The 12,854-nt window shown below is 39.4% G+C and overlaps 1 long non-coding RNA gene across 2 annotated transcripts in view; it reads left to right on the forward strand.

The window, feature by feature from the left end:
• The window catches only part of LOC117000445, an 86,364-nt gene that overhangs the window by 53,545 nt on the left and 19,965 nt on the right, over window positions 1-12,854 (forward strand). For both annotated transcript variants that reach the window (XR_004418765.1, XR_004418764.1), the window contains exons 3-4: window positions 3,134-3,303; window positions 7,696-7,823. This is a non-coding gene — a long non-coding RNA (uncharacterized LOC117000445). The remainder of the gene's footprint in view (window positions 1-3,133; window positions 3,304-7,695; window positions 7,824-12,854) is intronic.

Genomic DNA, 12,854 nt, shown 5'->3' on the forward strand with positions numbered 1-12,854 from the left:
CCTGCCACAGCAGGAACATAGCATAGTCAGCTCTTTACTGATTTTCTGTCAAAATTTTAAAGAATAAGTTGAAACAGTTTTGTGGTGGTTTTTTTTGTTTGTTTGTTTGTTTTGTGTTTTTTTGGTTTTGTTTTGTTTTTTGTTGTTGTTGTTGTTTTTTAAGAAACACTGATGCTTAGGCCGCTCTGAATTTTGGACAGTATCTTGGGATCTCCAAATATCTATTCAAACTGAAGCAGCCTTCAGTGCCCCAGGGACAGTACTGGACTTCTGTACTACCTGTACTTTACAATATTCCAAGTGGCCTGACTTGAGGCAGCAAAAGTAAAACAATTTTCTGCCTATGGTGATGCTCCATCTTAACTGCTTTTGATGATACTTTATCTGACATAAATTTGAGACAAAGTCACTTAATCTGGTGCTCTGGAACCTGCAGGTCCAGAGCTGTGTTGTAACTCATTTTGTACGTGAAACACCTTACCAGCCAGCAGGAAGCAAGCATCTGCTTTCCATGACTGCCAGGAGTTCTGATTTCCCTCTTTAGAGACTGTGTAATGCCTGCTCCTTCATATGTGTGTTCAGAGCATATTGTGTGCTTCCCTTTGCTAGCTACGCTCTTCAGTCATATCTCAAGAACATCACCTTTAGACCTCAGTTTGCATACATCTGTTTAATTTCTCATTGTTTAAGGAAAGTGGTGCTGATGCAATGAATAGAAGTGTGGTGTTTTAGCTGCTTTCTGGGAGATGTCAAGAGACAGGTCTCTGTAGAGAGGCTGCTGGCATGTGAGAGTTTGTTTTTCATGTGTTTGGAAAGACGTGAAGAAAAGAAATGCAAGGGTACCAATGAGCACATAGTTCAGAAGACAAAAAAGAAAGGGAGTGACTTAATGTAGACATGGTAAGGTAGCAGGGAGAAAGATGAAGTAAAAAATGGTGAAGGACTGGTAACAGAGACAAATAAATTAAGAAACAAGGTGAAAGGCATAAATACACTTAAGTTGTATTTGAACAAAACATATAATGCCTAAAAATCAGTCTCTCTCACAGTTAGACTGTATTTGTCACTTAGGAGAGTTACCTGTTGGGATAATTGACTAGAAAGATGATGAAGTACCTATCACTGGAGCATTTCTATGACAGAGTAGTCAAAAATCTGGGGAATGTTGCCAGCTATTGGATGAACCCTTCCAGTTTTATTTTCTATCACCTCAGCATCCCATAATGAATGAGTGGGAGCAGTTATGTGATCATGGAAAATCTGTTTCTGACCTGGTCACCTCCTCACTGAAATTCTCTGTGATCCCAAAAAGTAAACAAGGCACATATTTGGAAATTAAGTCTGTGAGGAAAATTAATATAGAGGAGGGTGGGGGGGGAAAGGAAAAGGAACTGGTTGATCTGCAGACAACACTTTCTTCTGCCTGATGGACCCAGTGCCACAAAACTTGCAATTTCCTCCTCATACTGAAACATCCCCATTCTGCAACAAGTACCTAGTTTGGCTTAGATACAAGACCAAAGCCCTCACAACTTGAGTCAAAGGATCTCAGGGTCTTTCTTCCAAGAACAGAGTTATTAAGTGATCTACTGTGCTTCAACTCTAAATAATTATGTTCTCCCATTCAAGGAAAATTCCTTCTTATTTCAACCAAAGTCACACTTACAAAGTGATCTGGGATTATTCTAGACTGGTGATTATTTCTATGCAAGCCACCAGTTACCATCACTCTATAAAACAAAGTGCAAAACTGGCTTTTAAAAGTAAAGTCTGGAGAGGCATCAGATTGAGATGAAACAAACTTTCATTGTCCCATCATGTGGAGTTTCTCAGAGCTTGCCAATAGGACCTAGCAAAGCCAAGTATGCTAATGTCATGGCTCTCCCTTGGAGGCAGGAAACTTGGATTGCACCAGTACATATATACATATACATTATAAGAAGGCACAGGTCTTTAAACTGACCACCCCTTCCCCACAAATCTGCCCTGTGTTCTTTTTTTTTACACTCTGAGTACAACACTGGTAACTAGAGGAAACTGTTTTGGTTTTTTGGGGGTTTTTTTGCTTGTTATTTTTTTGTTGGTGGTGGTTTTTTGTGGATTTTTTGTTGGTTTTTTTTTTTTCTGACAGTACTTTAGAGACATTAGATTCATTATTTGAGGGTGTGTATGAGATTCTGGAAGTAGAATTTATGTCTGCTATGCTGTGAGATCTTTGGTATGATATTGACTCACTCATTGGCACCTGAGAGAGGTTTGGGGAATTCAGCAACTTTTCAACAATCCAGTTTGAGAGATTAAACAGAATTATAGCTCACTCAGGTTTGTCCTAATTTTATTACATTTTCACCATTTCTAATTGCATAAACATATGCAGTCAAGTATGCAGGTGGGGACTGGGACGATGTACAAGGACTCTCAGGCTCCATAGGCAGCTAATTGGTGGACTAAGTAATAGGGCACTTGGAAAGACTGGTATTTTTCAGAACATTCTAGGGTAAATTCCTGTCCCCATTTAAACTGAGACAATCAAGAGAGGAAAGATTTCAGCTATAGATTCTGTTGGAACTCAAGAAAGAGATGAAAGGAACTATCTGATGCAGAAAATATCCAGGATGAAAGTGGTTGTTTTGGACAAGATTCTTTACTTATTTGTCTTGGACACAGGAAAAAGACAGAATGTTTCAAGACCATAGAACTAGCCTGATAAATATGGTGATATCAGAAGGTTTTTGATCAGGCTAAACATAAGACAAGCAATGGTTAACAGTTTCAGATAATAGCAGGGCAAATGAGAAGTCATTTTGTGTGAACATTGTTATTGATAGCAAATGCTAAGCTGTAATGTTTTCAGTGATATTTTTTATTTTGTTTTAGAAAATAAATCTGGTTTTTCTGTGTATAGGAGAGCTCTTGAGCCCCAAGTTAAAGTATGCTATGGTAAAGTGACACCGGCTGAGGTACTGGCCTGGCTGTTTATGTGTGTACTTTCTCATGAAATAATATTGCTGTCCATATTTGTTAAGGGAATACTACTGTTGACTTATTTTCTACAATCAAAAAGAAAGAGGGGTAGGAGGGAAAAGTCTACACTCTGGTTTTTGCTCTGCAGTGTTCTTTATCTCTGTTACAGCATCTGCACAATGAAATCACCCTGAATGAATGGACACTCAGATGTCTTTACTTCCAGCAGAGAAGACAGACCTCTCAGGCTGAATTAGGCCATTTGGAGAGGTTTACCAAAATCTCTGTGGGTTACAGACACAAGACTTTTCTCTCACACTGGTCTTGACTAAGCACTTGGTGAGTAAATAAAATTTTACTTTTTTTCCTTTTGAAAAGCAGAATAAACCAAAGAAGTTGGTCACATATTTGGAACTGGACTTCCCAGCAAAGGTTTGCAAAGTGCTCTACAAAGTCAGGATATTTAGTAAACAGATCATGAAATATTTTCTAGGAAAAAAAATAATACAAGAGGGATTTAATAATGTTGGGATGTAGTTTTCTGTTAATGACTTTATTTTCTTCTTCCTCCTGTTTAGGCAGTAACATACAAACTGACCACATCACCGGTGTGAAATTGCTGATTAACCTTTTGACTCTGACAATTGGGACTTCTCTCAACACCAACTGGTAATGCAGAAGACCATTAGTAGTTAATATTGGGGCATCCCCAGTTCCAGATGTCAAAAGGTTAATGAAAAATCAAGTATCTTGCTTTTACTAGGGAACTTGGAAACCTTCCCCCAAAACAGTTCATTTTTTCTGATAAATAAGCCAGACTGCTTGAGCTGAGAAAGACGGGTGTTTTGCTAATGTGTACAGCTGTTAATTGAAAAAGATTTGGGTATGCTTGTTCTTCTGGATGTAGATAAAAGAGAGATTTGTTGGCTAACTTAGTTGGTCTTGAACACCCCTTTGTTCAAATACACTACTTCATAATAACGCTTTGTTCTTTCTGTAACAGCCATGGAGGGATTTTGAGTGGAATACTCATTTTCTTTAAGTCATATCTGCCAGTAATCATTCCTGGCTTAAGACCAGCTGCCATTTATGTGTTTTATGAAAATATAACAGTTTTACACTCAAAACTATTTTCTTTTTAGGTAAAAGCTTCAGCACAAGCTGGTTCCCCATATCTACCATAAATGCTATTTATCACAGATTTTGGTCTTTAAAACAGAAAGATAATGTTAAAACATTTTGATTACCCTTTCCTTGCTGCTATCATTCACAACCCATCTTTTCTAATTATGGTATTAGGACATTTACATAACCGGGAAAAGGGTCCTTTAACTACATTTCTATTATGTTTGGCACTTCTGTGAAAGGATATTATATTCATGTGCATTAGAGATTGCTTATAAAAGATCAAGACAATAATAGCAGATCAGACGATAAAGGTTCCCTTTTCTCCTCCCAGACAGGCTGTCTCTGACAGAAGAATACAGTTCATCAAAAGTGTCTGCAGGTTGTCAAACTCAGTGAGATTTGGGGACACTCGGAGGCTGTCATGGCCAACAAGAAGATTTTCTGTAGGGTTCTGCCATCATTCACCCTCAGGAAATAATCACTCACTACATTCTGCATGCTCTCATGATAGAGCTCTATTTGAGAGAAAAGAGCCATTTTATCAAAGGACAATATATCCCTTCTCTTGGTCCATGTAGCTTCCATTATCAGACCATAATAAATCATATTTATGTTCTCAGTTAATAAGACTGATTACAATGCAGGTTACAGGCATGGGAAAAGAAAATCAGGTGAAAAGATGTTTTAATGAAAATATGATAAGCAAACAGCTTCTTGTGAACATTTCAGGCTGTTATTTGTAATGATCACAGGCAATTTTTGATACATCTTCTTTAGCAATGGCTTAAGCTGCATAAATTGGCTTGCCACTTTATACGTTGAAATAGGAGGAATCCCAGTGTCCTTCTTATGTTGTCTAGAATCATTATATACATTATAAGCATAAAATGAGTTTAATGTATGTGCTTTGAAAAGAAGGGGAAAACAGAAAATCAGGGAAGACTGATTTTAATGCTGCTCAGAATGATTTTGAAATTTTCTACTCATCTTTGTTACTAACGGTGCATTTTCCATGAAATTTAGGAATGACATGTACTGCTTTCATCTCCTTAAAATTAATATACTGTGCTCTCTGTTTTTCTCAATTTCTTAAAAGTTCTTCTTAGAGCACTGTGCAAAGAGACAGAGAGAAATTCTCCACTCGAAGTGTAAGCATATCTGGTGTTAATGCTGGGGGGAGTTAAGTGTCTGCTTCTACAGGAGAATACACCCCAGTGTTCCTGAAGGGCACCCTGTTAAAATGGTGCAAGAATGTTTGACTCCAGCACATGTGATGCATTCAAGGGCCAGCTTCCACCGAATTTTTTTAAATGATTAAGGCAGTTTTTTATTAGGGTAAATATTCTGATATGATTTCAGCATATATGTGTATGGAGGGAAGTGGTTGATGGACTATCTTGCTCTCATCTTGTGAAAAGTCTTATTTTGCTATTATGTTCAGCATCATACTTTCAAGATGAAGTTAGAAATTCAGGGAATAATTTCCTCCTGCTGATACATAATTTTGACCGGGTCTCTGAAATTCTACAGCACTTGTGGAATGATTAGAAAGTAGAAAACTTGCAGAAAGACTCCTTGGTGGTGTGTCTGCAGGACCTATTTTGCTCTCTGGTATTTCCCTAAATTCACTCTTAAACAAATTTTAAAGCTTTGTATTTGGCCTGGCCCTGGAGAATGGCCATAAAATTACCTGAACTCTTTTAGGATACTTCAAAAGAGCAGTGCCCATATAAGAAACAGCAGACTGCTCTTCAAAGGCAATATCCCGATATGACAACACACGTAGATAATGTACTTCATGATGGAACTGCTTGATACAGAGAAAAACATGTTGTAACTGCCTTCACCGTGAAAGGGGTTTAAAAATGCTGCCTGCCAACTCCACAAAAACCAGAGCTGCTATTTCGGTTAAAGGCCAGTGGATTGTATTTTTCACGTCAGTTTTCACTAACCTCAAACATCACTGTTATGACAGACTGTCATCCAACCAAACCAGCATTCTGTTGCCATTCAAGCAAGCAGGAAAAAAGCAAACACAAAGGAAACTTAAAAGTCCAAGTAGTAATTGGGAGGTGCATGTGAGTGAACTACTTTTGTGTAACAATACTGATTACTGAAAATGAAGCACTTAAAAGAAAATAAACAAAAAGCAGTGCTTTCTGAGCCAATGGTGTTTCCTTGGCTGGCGATTTCTCTTTGTTCTATTTCATGACACCAGGCTCAATGGTTGAAGGGGTGTTCTGGGCCAGATGTCAATCACAATGTCTGACATAAACAAAAATAGCTAAAAAGGCATGCCAGCATCTTCCTTTTGTTTTCCCATTAGCTCCATTTTTCTTTTCATAGGCTGACAAAAAATTACTGCCTCCAAGTGAATTCAGTACTGTCACTATATATCTAATATCTAGGAGACCTTTTGTTTTAGCTTTACTGGTCTTAACCACAAAAGACACTTGACATTGACAAAGAATCTGTCAAACATACAATGATCAGTGCAATGAAACCTCTCATGACAGAAGGGCACTATTCTGCCTCCCCCTTGCCTCCAGCAGCAGCCTGTCTGAGCAAAATATGCTGGAGCACATGTAGCAGCTGAACCATTACAGAGCAGGCCAGAAGCTGAGATGTGTCTTGTTTAAATTGTCATAGCATATTAGTATAATTAAAACTGCCAAAAGAGTAGAAAAGATAGATGGAAATGTTACATTACTTGTTTCTAGAGATTAACCTCCAGCCAGAACTGAAATAGAGAGACACATTTTGGATTTCGTAGAGCTCTGATATGGAAGAAAACAAGCCCAAGAGTACATCTCTCGAAGTGCGAGACATGAAGTCATAGTTCCTATATTTACACAAAAAAAGCAGAAATAGTGTTTCAGACAGACACTCTCTTTCCTCTGTGATTACAGCTCCCGTTGTGGCTGTGCTCTGCAGAGCAGTTGTATCATCTCTCAGCTAATTGCTTTCCACTCCTCTCTGCCTTTGTGCCTGCAAGGTCTTGACACCTCTTGGGCTTGCTGATGAGCTGATGTCACCACTCTTCACCCTGTCCCCATCTGTGGGCTCGGCTGGTGCTCCAGGTGCCAAGCCCTGCAGCACTACACGGTGACCCATGGACCAGGCTCAGCAATGCCCAGCAGCAATGGTCAGGAACTCATCCTACACAGGTTTCATCCTTTGGGCATGCCCTGGACGGGAAGCAGGCACAGATAGACCAGCCCTGAGACTCCTCTTGAATCCAGCTCCCTCGAGCACAAGAGAGCCAGAAAGGGAAGACTTAGATTACTTTGCCTAAGCTGTTTCTGCTTCTCATTGCAAGGGAAGATGTTTGAACAATGGCTTCAATTTAAAATCTGACCTTTCAAATGACAAGCTTCATGCTTGTTTCTGTGTTGAATGTATAGATAAAACATATGGCTTTCTAAAACTGACCCTGATAATTATATTCTCTTCATCAATGAGATATTTTCCTTCCCACGCATCCTTACCTTTCATGACTATTCAGAACAAACTAGTTATGATCCCAATTTATAATTACGCCCTGAGTTATATCTGGTGGTGAGAAAATTATTTAAAATTTTCTGTGTGTTTATTCTGTTGTAGATTTGGAACTCAATTTATCCATAAGCTGGGGAGGACCTGAATTGGCTCCAGCTGTTCTGAAAGAGAGAAGAAGCAGCACAACAGCTCTAACAAAAATGGTACATTCAAGGAGAAGCTTCAGGAACCAGGTAGGTCTCATGTTCATTTCTTCTAGTATTAATGAACTTCACAGTTTTGCCTCATTTTCTGATTTGCTTTAAGTAGAGAGATGATAAATGTGAGCTAGGTTACTCCACATTTCCTGTATTTCCCAATTTTAAATCTTGGTTAATGACTTCTCCATATAGGGTTTCTCTTCAATTTCTGTCAGGGCCTGTAGATGTGCATAACTAGTAAAAAATATGTTATCTGCATTTAGTGTTGGCTTTTGGAACCCTCACCGCCAAGTCACCTCTCTACTGCACCTCACCTCACATGCATTTCTGTGTAGTGCCAGGAGAAGAATGGAAAATAGCCATGAAGTAAAAGCAGATTCTGCTCCCATTAAAGGCAATGAAAACAGTGCTTTTACTTCTACTTACTCATAATAGTGGAGAAAAATGAAGTGGAAACAAGCACAACAAAACACCTCTGCCAGCTATCTACAAGCTAACCAAGGCTTCCACTAATGAGGTGCTCTGGCATTTTAAGAAAGACAGGTTCTTCCAGAAATGGAAAAAATACGCTGAGTTTTTCCTTCAGTTCTGAACAGCTAGTGAAAGAATAACAAATTGTATTTCAAAAAAGGGATGACAGTCAAACTTTTAATGCTGTCTGTGCTATTAAATACCTAAGGATGGCCATACAGTTTCTTGTCAACTAAATGCTTTTACATATATATTTGTCAGCTTATTAAATATTGATACTTACATACCTCACCTAATTATTGATTGTATTTATGGGGTCATTTAAATGACCATAAAATTTTTGAGAAAGTTAATAATATCAAATTACAATAATGGAGTAATTTTCAGGTCAAATTTTTAGAAGACTCTATACCATGGACAATCACATAGTCTATTAAACAGAACAGTACAGTTTGTGGAAAAGATAATAGTCCAGATCATGAGATAGCACCAGATTTCACATTATGATTTCCAGATGTCTTTGTGAGCTTAATGCATACAGCATTGGTTTAAGTCTAATCTGCACGGCAGAAATGCAAGTTGTTCCAATTTTCTCCTCACTGGAGCTGTGTAGAGAAACAGGAGGGCATTGTTCTGCTGCTTTGGAGAGAGGAGTTTACCTGAAGGACAGGGGGAAGTCGCACCCAGCAGTGTCCACATCCTCATCTGGCTGCAGAAAGTGGCAAACTGCCCCTACCCTTTATCTTCCCACCTCGGCAGCCCTTTTTCTGCACACTTGTCTCCACACGGTGTCTTGGTCACCCCAAGACACTGGACAGTACTGGCCTACCTGTCCTGTCCCCAGCCCTAGCCACTAGAATCACCAACATCCTCTTTTGTTTAGAATGCTGAAAAGATCTGAGTTTCAGCAGCCTGTCACAGCTGTCAGATTTCTGTGACAACCTGGTCATATTATTTTAAGCTGTGTGTGCTGATTCACTGAAGAGAAGGTGGAATTTGCCAAACTGAACATCATATATACTCACTCAGAAGCTCCTGGAGTGAGTGTCTGAGCAACCTGAAGGCAGCTTCCCAGCTGTTTCCAGGGTGCAGCTTTGGAAACAAAGCTCCCCGAACATCCACTGTAAAACAATGTATTGCATCAGTTTCCTGAGCCAGGGACTAGGTGAAGTCACAGCACATCGGTGGCAGCCTGGGGGATTTACAGCACTTTGCAGGGCAGCCCAGTGTCCTCCTGTGCACAGATGTCCAGAAGTTTCTGGTGGGTCACACGTTAACTATAAACATGAAATAGTATTTCCTCTGTTACATTCCTGCTGGAGAGCATTTTACTGGTACAGGTAGGTGGGCTAGATAACAGTGCTAGGATCTGAAAGGACATTTGCTTTTCAATTCTAGCACTGTTGGGCTGGGAAGTGAAAAAGAGCTCTGCAAACAGAAAAGGTGTCTGACGTGACAGTGCAATGGGGAAAAAAAGCTCAAGGCTACTTTTTCTCCATCGAAATCTCTATAAAAATTTGTCAGTTTGGTGCTTTATGCATTTCTCTCTGGAGTCAAATATTCAGTGTGAATTTAAAAAGGAGTGAGGAAGGAGTATTTTGGCTCCTTCAATCCTGTGTACAAAACCTCCCAGGGTTTCAGTGAGGTTTTTAGCATCTCTTGCAGTCTTCAAATGTTATGCTGTGCAAGGATGTGCTTATACATAATTTTGTAATTGAAATGGCATGTTTACTGTTCTATTTCATGCTTGATTGTGTTTTTTAAACACCTTTACTCATGCTGTTAGAAGTGGGATTATAATTAAAATGTCCTGTTGAACACCTTGTTCAGTTCAATGAAGGCATAATAGAAGTATAAATACTTGTTCTTGTTGACTCTGTGATGTCAGCACAACAAACACAGTAAATGTCATAAAACAAATCTCTCTTTCACCAAAGCATCTGTCAGAAGGGAAGGGAAAACAAAATCTGTGACTGGGCAAAGATGGGCCCTCCCTTTTGGAAAAAGGAAATACAGATAAACTTTGAGAGTTTATCTGTGATATAGATGTGTCAACTAAGGCATGGAATGATTGATTGATTGATTGATTGATTGATTGATTGATTGAGCAAGCCAGTTATGAGGCAAAAAAATCAGAGGTGAATTTGTTCCTCTACACACAGTCCCTTAGCCTAAAGAGTAAGTAGCACTTTCTCCTACACTTGCCATTAGGAAATGCAGAGTCTGCCTGTGAAGTATTAAGGAGCAGCTTATATTTTTTAATATTCCTGTTTCCCTAAAATATATACAGATACACAGACTTCAAGTCTCTACGGTGCAATGGAACTACAATACAATGTCCAAATATTCCTAAGTCACTGTCCAGTGGCTTCAGAACTTCTGCATAGCAATAATGGTTTCATTTTCTTCGTGTTTTCTCTTGTAGTCTAAGTTACCACCAATGATGTGATGTCTAACCTTTCTGGCAGGCACATGTTCATCCTTAAGGAGATTTAAATTACTTCACAACTTGAAATTCCATGTAAGAAGGGATGTTCCAACATTTAGCCTAATTGATGCTTTCTTGGGCAGGTAACTTGGATACCTTGGCTTAGTTTCTTCCTCTGACAAATGGGAGAACAATGTCAGTGTTCCTTGTGCTCTTTGATGTAATAATATTTTTACTATACTAAATACTGGACTCTACACTATATAAATCCCATGAGGTTTTAGGTTTGTGTCCTTTCACTGTCTGAAAGAGGGCTCTCAAAACCAGTCCCAAGAGAGGTAATATTTCTGTCCCAGAGCAGGACTTGCCAGTCAGTAGCTGCCCTATAGGAAAAGCCCACATCATCTTTATGAAGCAGGCAAATAAGCCGACCCAAAGGGTGTGGAAATTGCTTTCTGTGCCCAGTTTCATTTCCACCTACTTCAAGCTCAGCAGAAGCTGGATAGGCAGATGGTTCACGGAATTTAGTCTTTAGAAATCAGTGAGGAAGTGATAAAGTAAGAGGATTTTTTCCCCTGGGACGGGTGAGGCAGGTGGGTACATAGGACAGTCCTGTCCAGACCAGAAAAAGATTTAGCAGCAGCAGCAGGGGTAAGGTTAGAGAACACAGAACATGCAAAATGGACAAGAATGTTGTCAAGTGGGATTGCAACAAAACTTGGTGTATTTCTTTGAATGTCTCATTATACGTACAGGTGCAGTTCTACACACCCACACATGCTGCATTTATTTCAGTGTGTGATCATATAAATACCTGCAGGTGTGATACTGAAGAGATACCCATGCTGAGGCATGAATATGGAGTTCCACATCTGTATTGGCTGCCTGGTTCACACAATGAGCTAGTGCTGTCAGTGGGTTCTATTTCCAACTCATGTATGCACTTCAGAATTAAAACCAAAGAAAAGTCCATCCTGGCAACTACATTTAACAGGACATCATGGCACAGAACTAAAAGAAGTGCATGGGACAGTCATCATTACCTCACTGTGTTGCACATTATATACAAAATTAAGACTAAACTAATTTCATATAAAAATGGCCACATCAATTAAATGTGTGGTGATAAATCCATGAAGTTGGAATTGAATGTGTCTTTCAGAACACCTAAAACTTCAGCTGGGCTTCAGTGCAGTGGCTGGTTTCTCATTTCTGCACACACAGAGATGGCTTCTTGTCTATAATATATCCTGTCACATAGTCCATAATACATGGGGTGAAAATCGTGGCTGCTGCAAAACCATGGTTCTGAATTCACTGACTTGCTTACATGCAAAAAAGTCTCAGCCATGGCATTACACTTATGCAGATGGTTTCATTAAACAATAACATGATGCTAACTACTTGACTACAAACACCCTCCTTTCAGTGTCAAAAATGTAAGACAGCTAAGGGATAGAAACTGGGGGCAACCTTTTGCATGTAATTGCTGCCTGCAGAGACTCAAAGCTGTCAAAGTTTCTTACCTTTTATAAGGCCTTTAGTGATAACTTTTGTTTCCCAAAGAGAAAAATAAACCTGCCAAAGTTCCTTTGAACATTTCAGCAGCCTTTCATAGTGTTAGCTGTGATAGTAATGGTGTCACATTCCTAATAAGGATGTATACAAACTGTGTTTTAGGAGTCCCTGCTGCTTTCTTTGTGGAAACTATCTCAGATGCTTTGGGATTATTTCGCAGGAACTTCTTTTTGCACCATTATTTCACAGAGATCTTCTTATCTTCTCTTCAGCATGTTCCTTTGAAGATCTAGGGAGAAAATGTGGTGCTTGAGCATTCATTGAAACCTCATGGTTTGCATCTCCATCTAGCTAAAGTCAGGGCTGTCCTGTGACAGAAACTGTGAAGGGACCATAGTGCCCAAAATTCAGCAAAAATTTTACATAGCGTTGTCCAGACAAAGGAATGATGAGAATTTGGTCAATTGAGATTTCATAGGAAGCAAGGGAGGAAAGAAAGCACAAATTTTTTTCAGGTCTGAATGTCATTGCTTTGCCCAGAGGGACCCTGGCTGCCATCCATGGCTCACAATAGCGAATGCACTCTGTGCAGTGACATGGGCTACGGGACCACAAGTGGCTGGAGCACTGGTGGAAATAACACTGTA

This window comes from Catharus ustulatus, chromosome 9 (genome assembly GCF_009819885.2).
Source record: "Catharus ustulatus isolate bCatUst1 chromosome 9, bCatUst1.pri.v2, whole genome shotgun sequence".
In the NCBI taxonomy this organism is placed as follows: domain Eukaryota; kingdom Metazoa; phylum Chordata; class Aves; order Passeriformes; family Turdidae; genus Catharus; species Catharus ustulatus.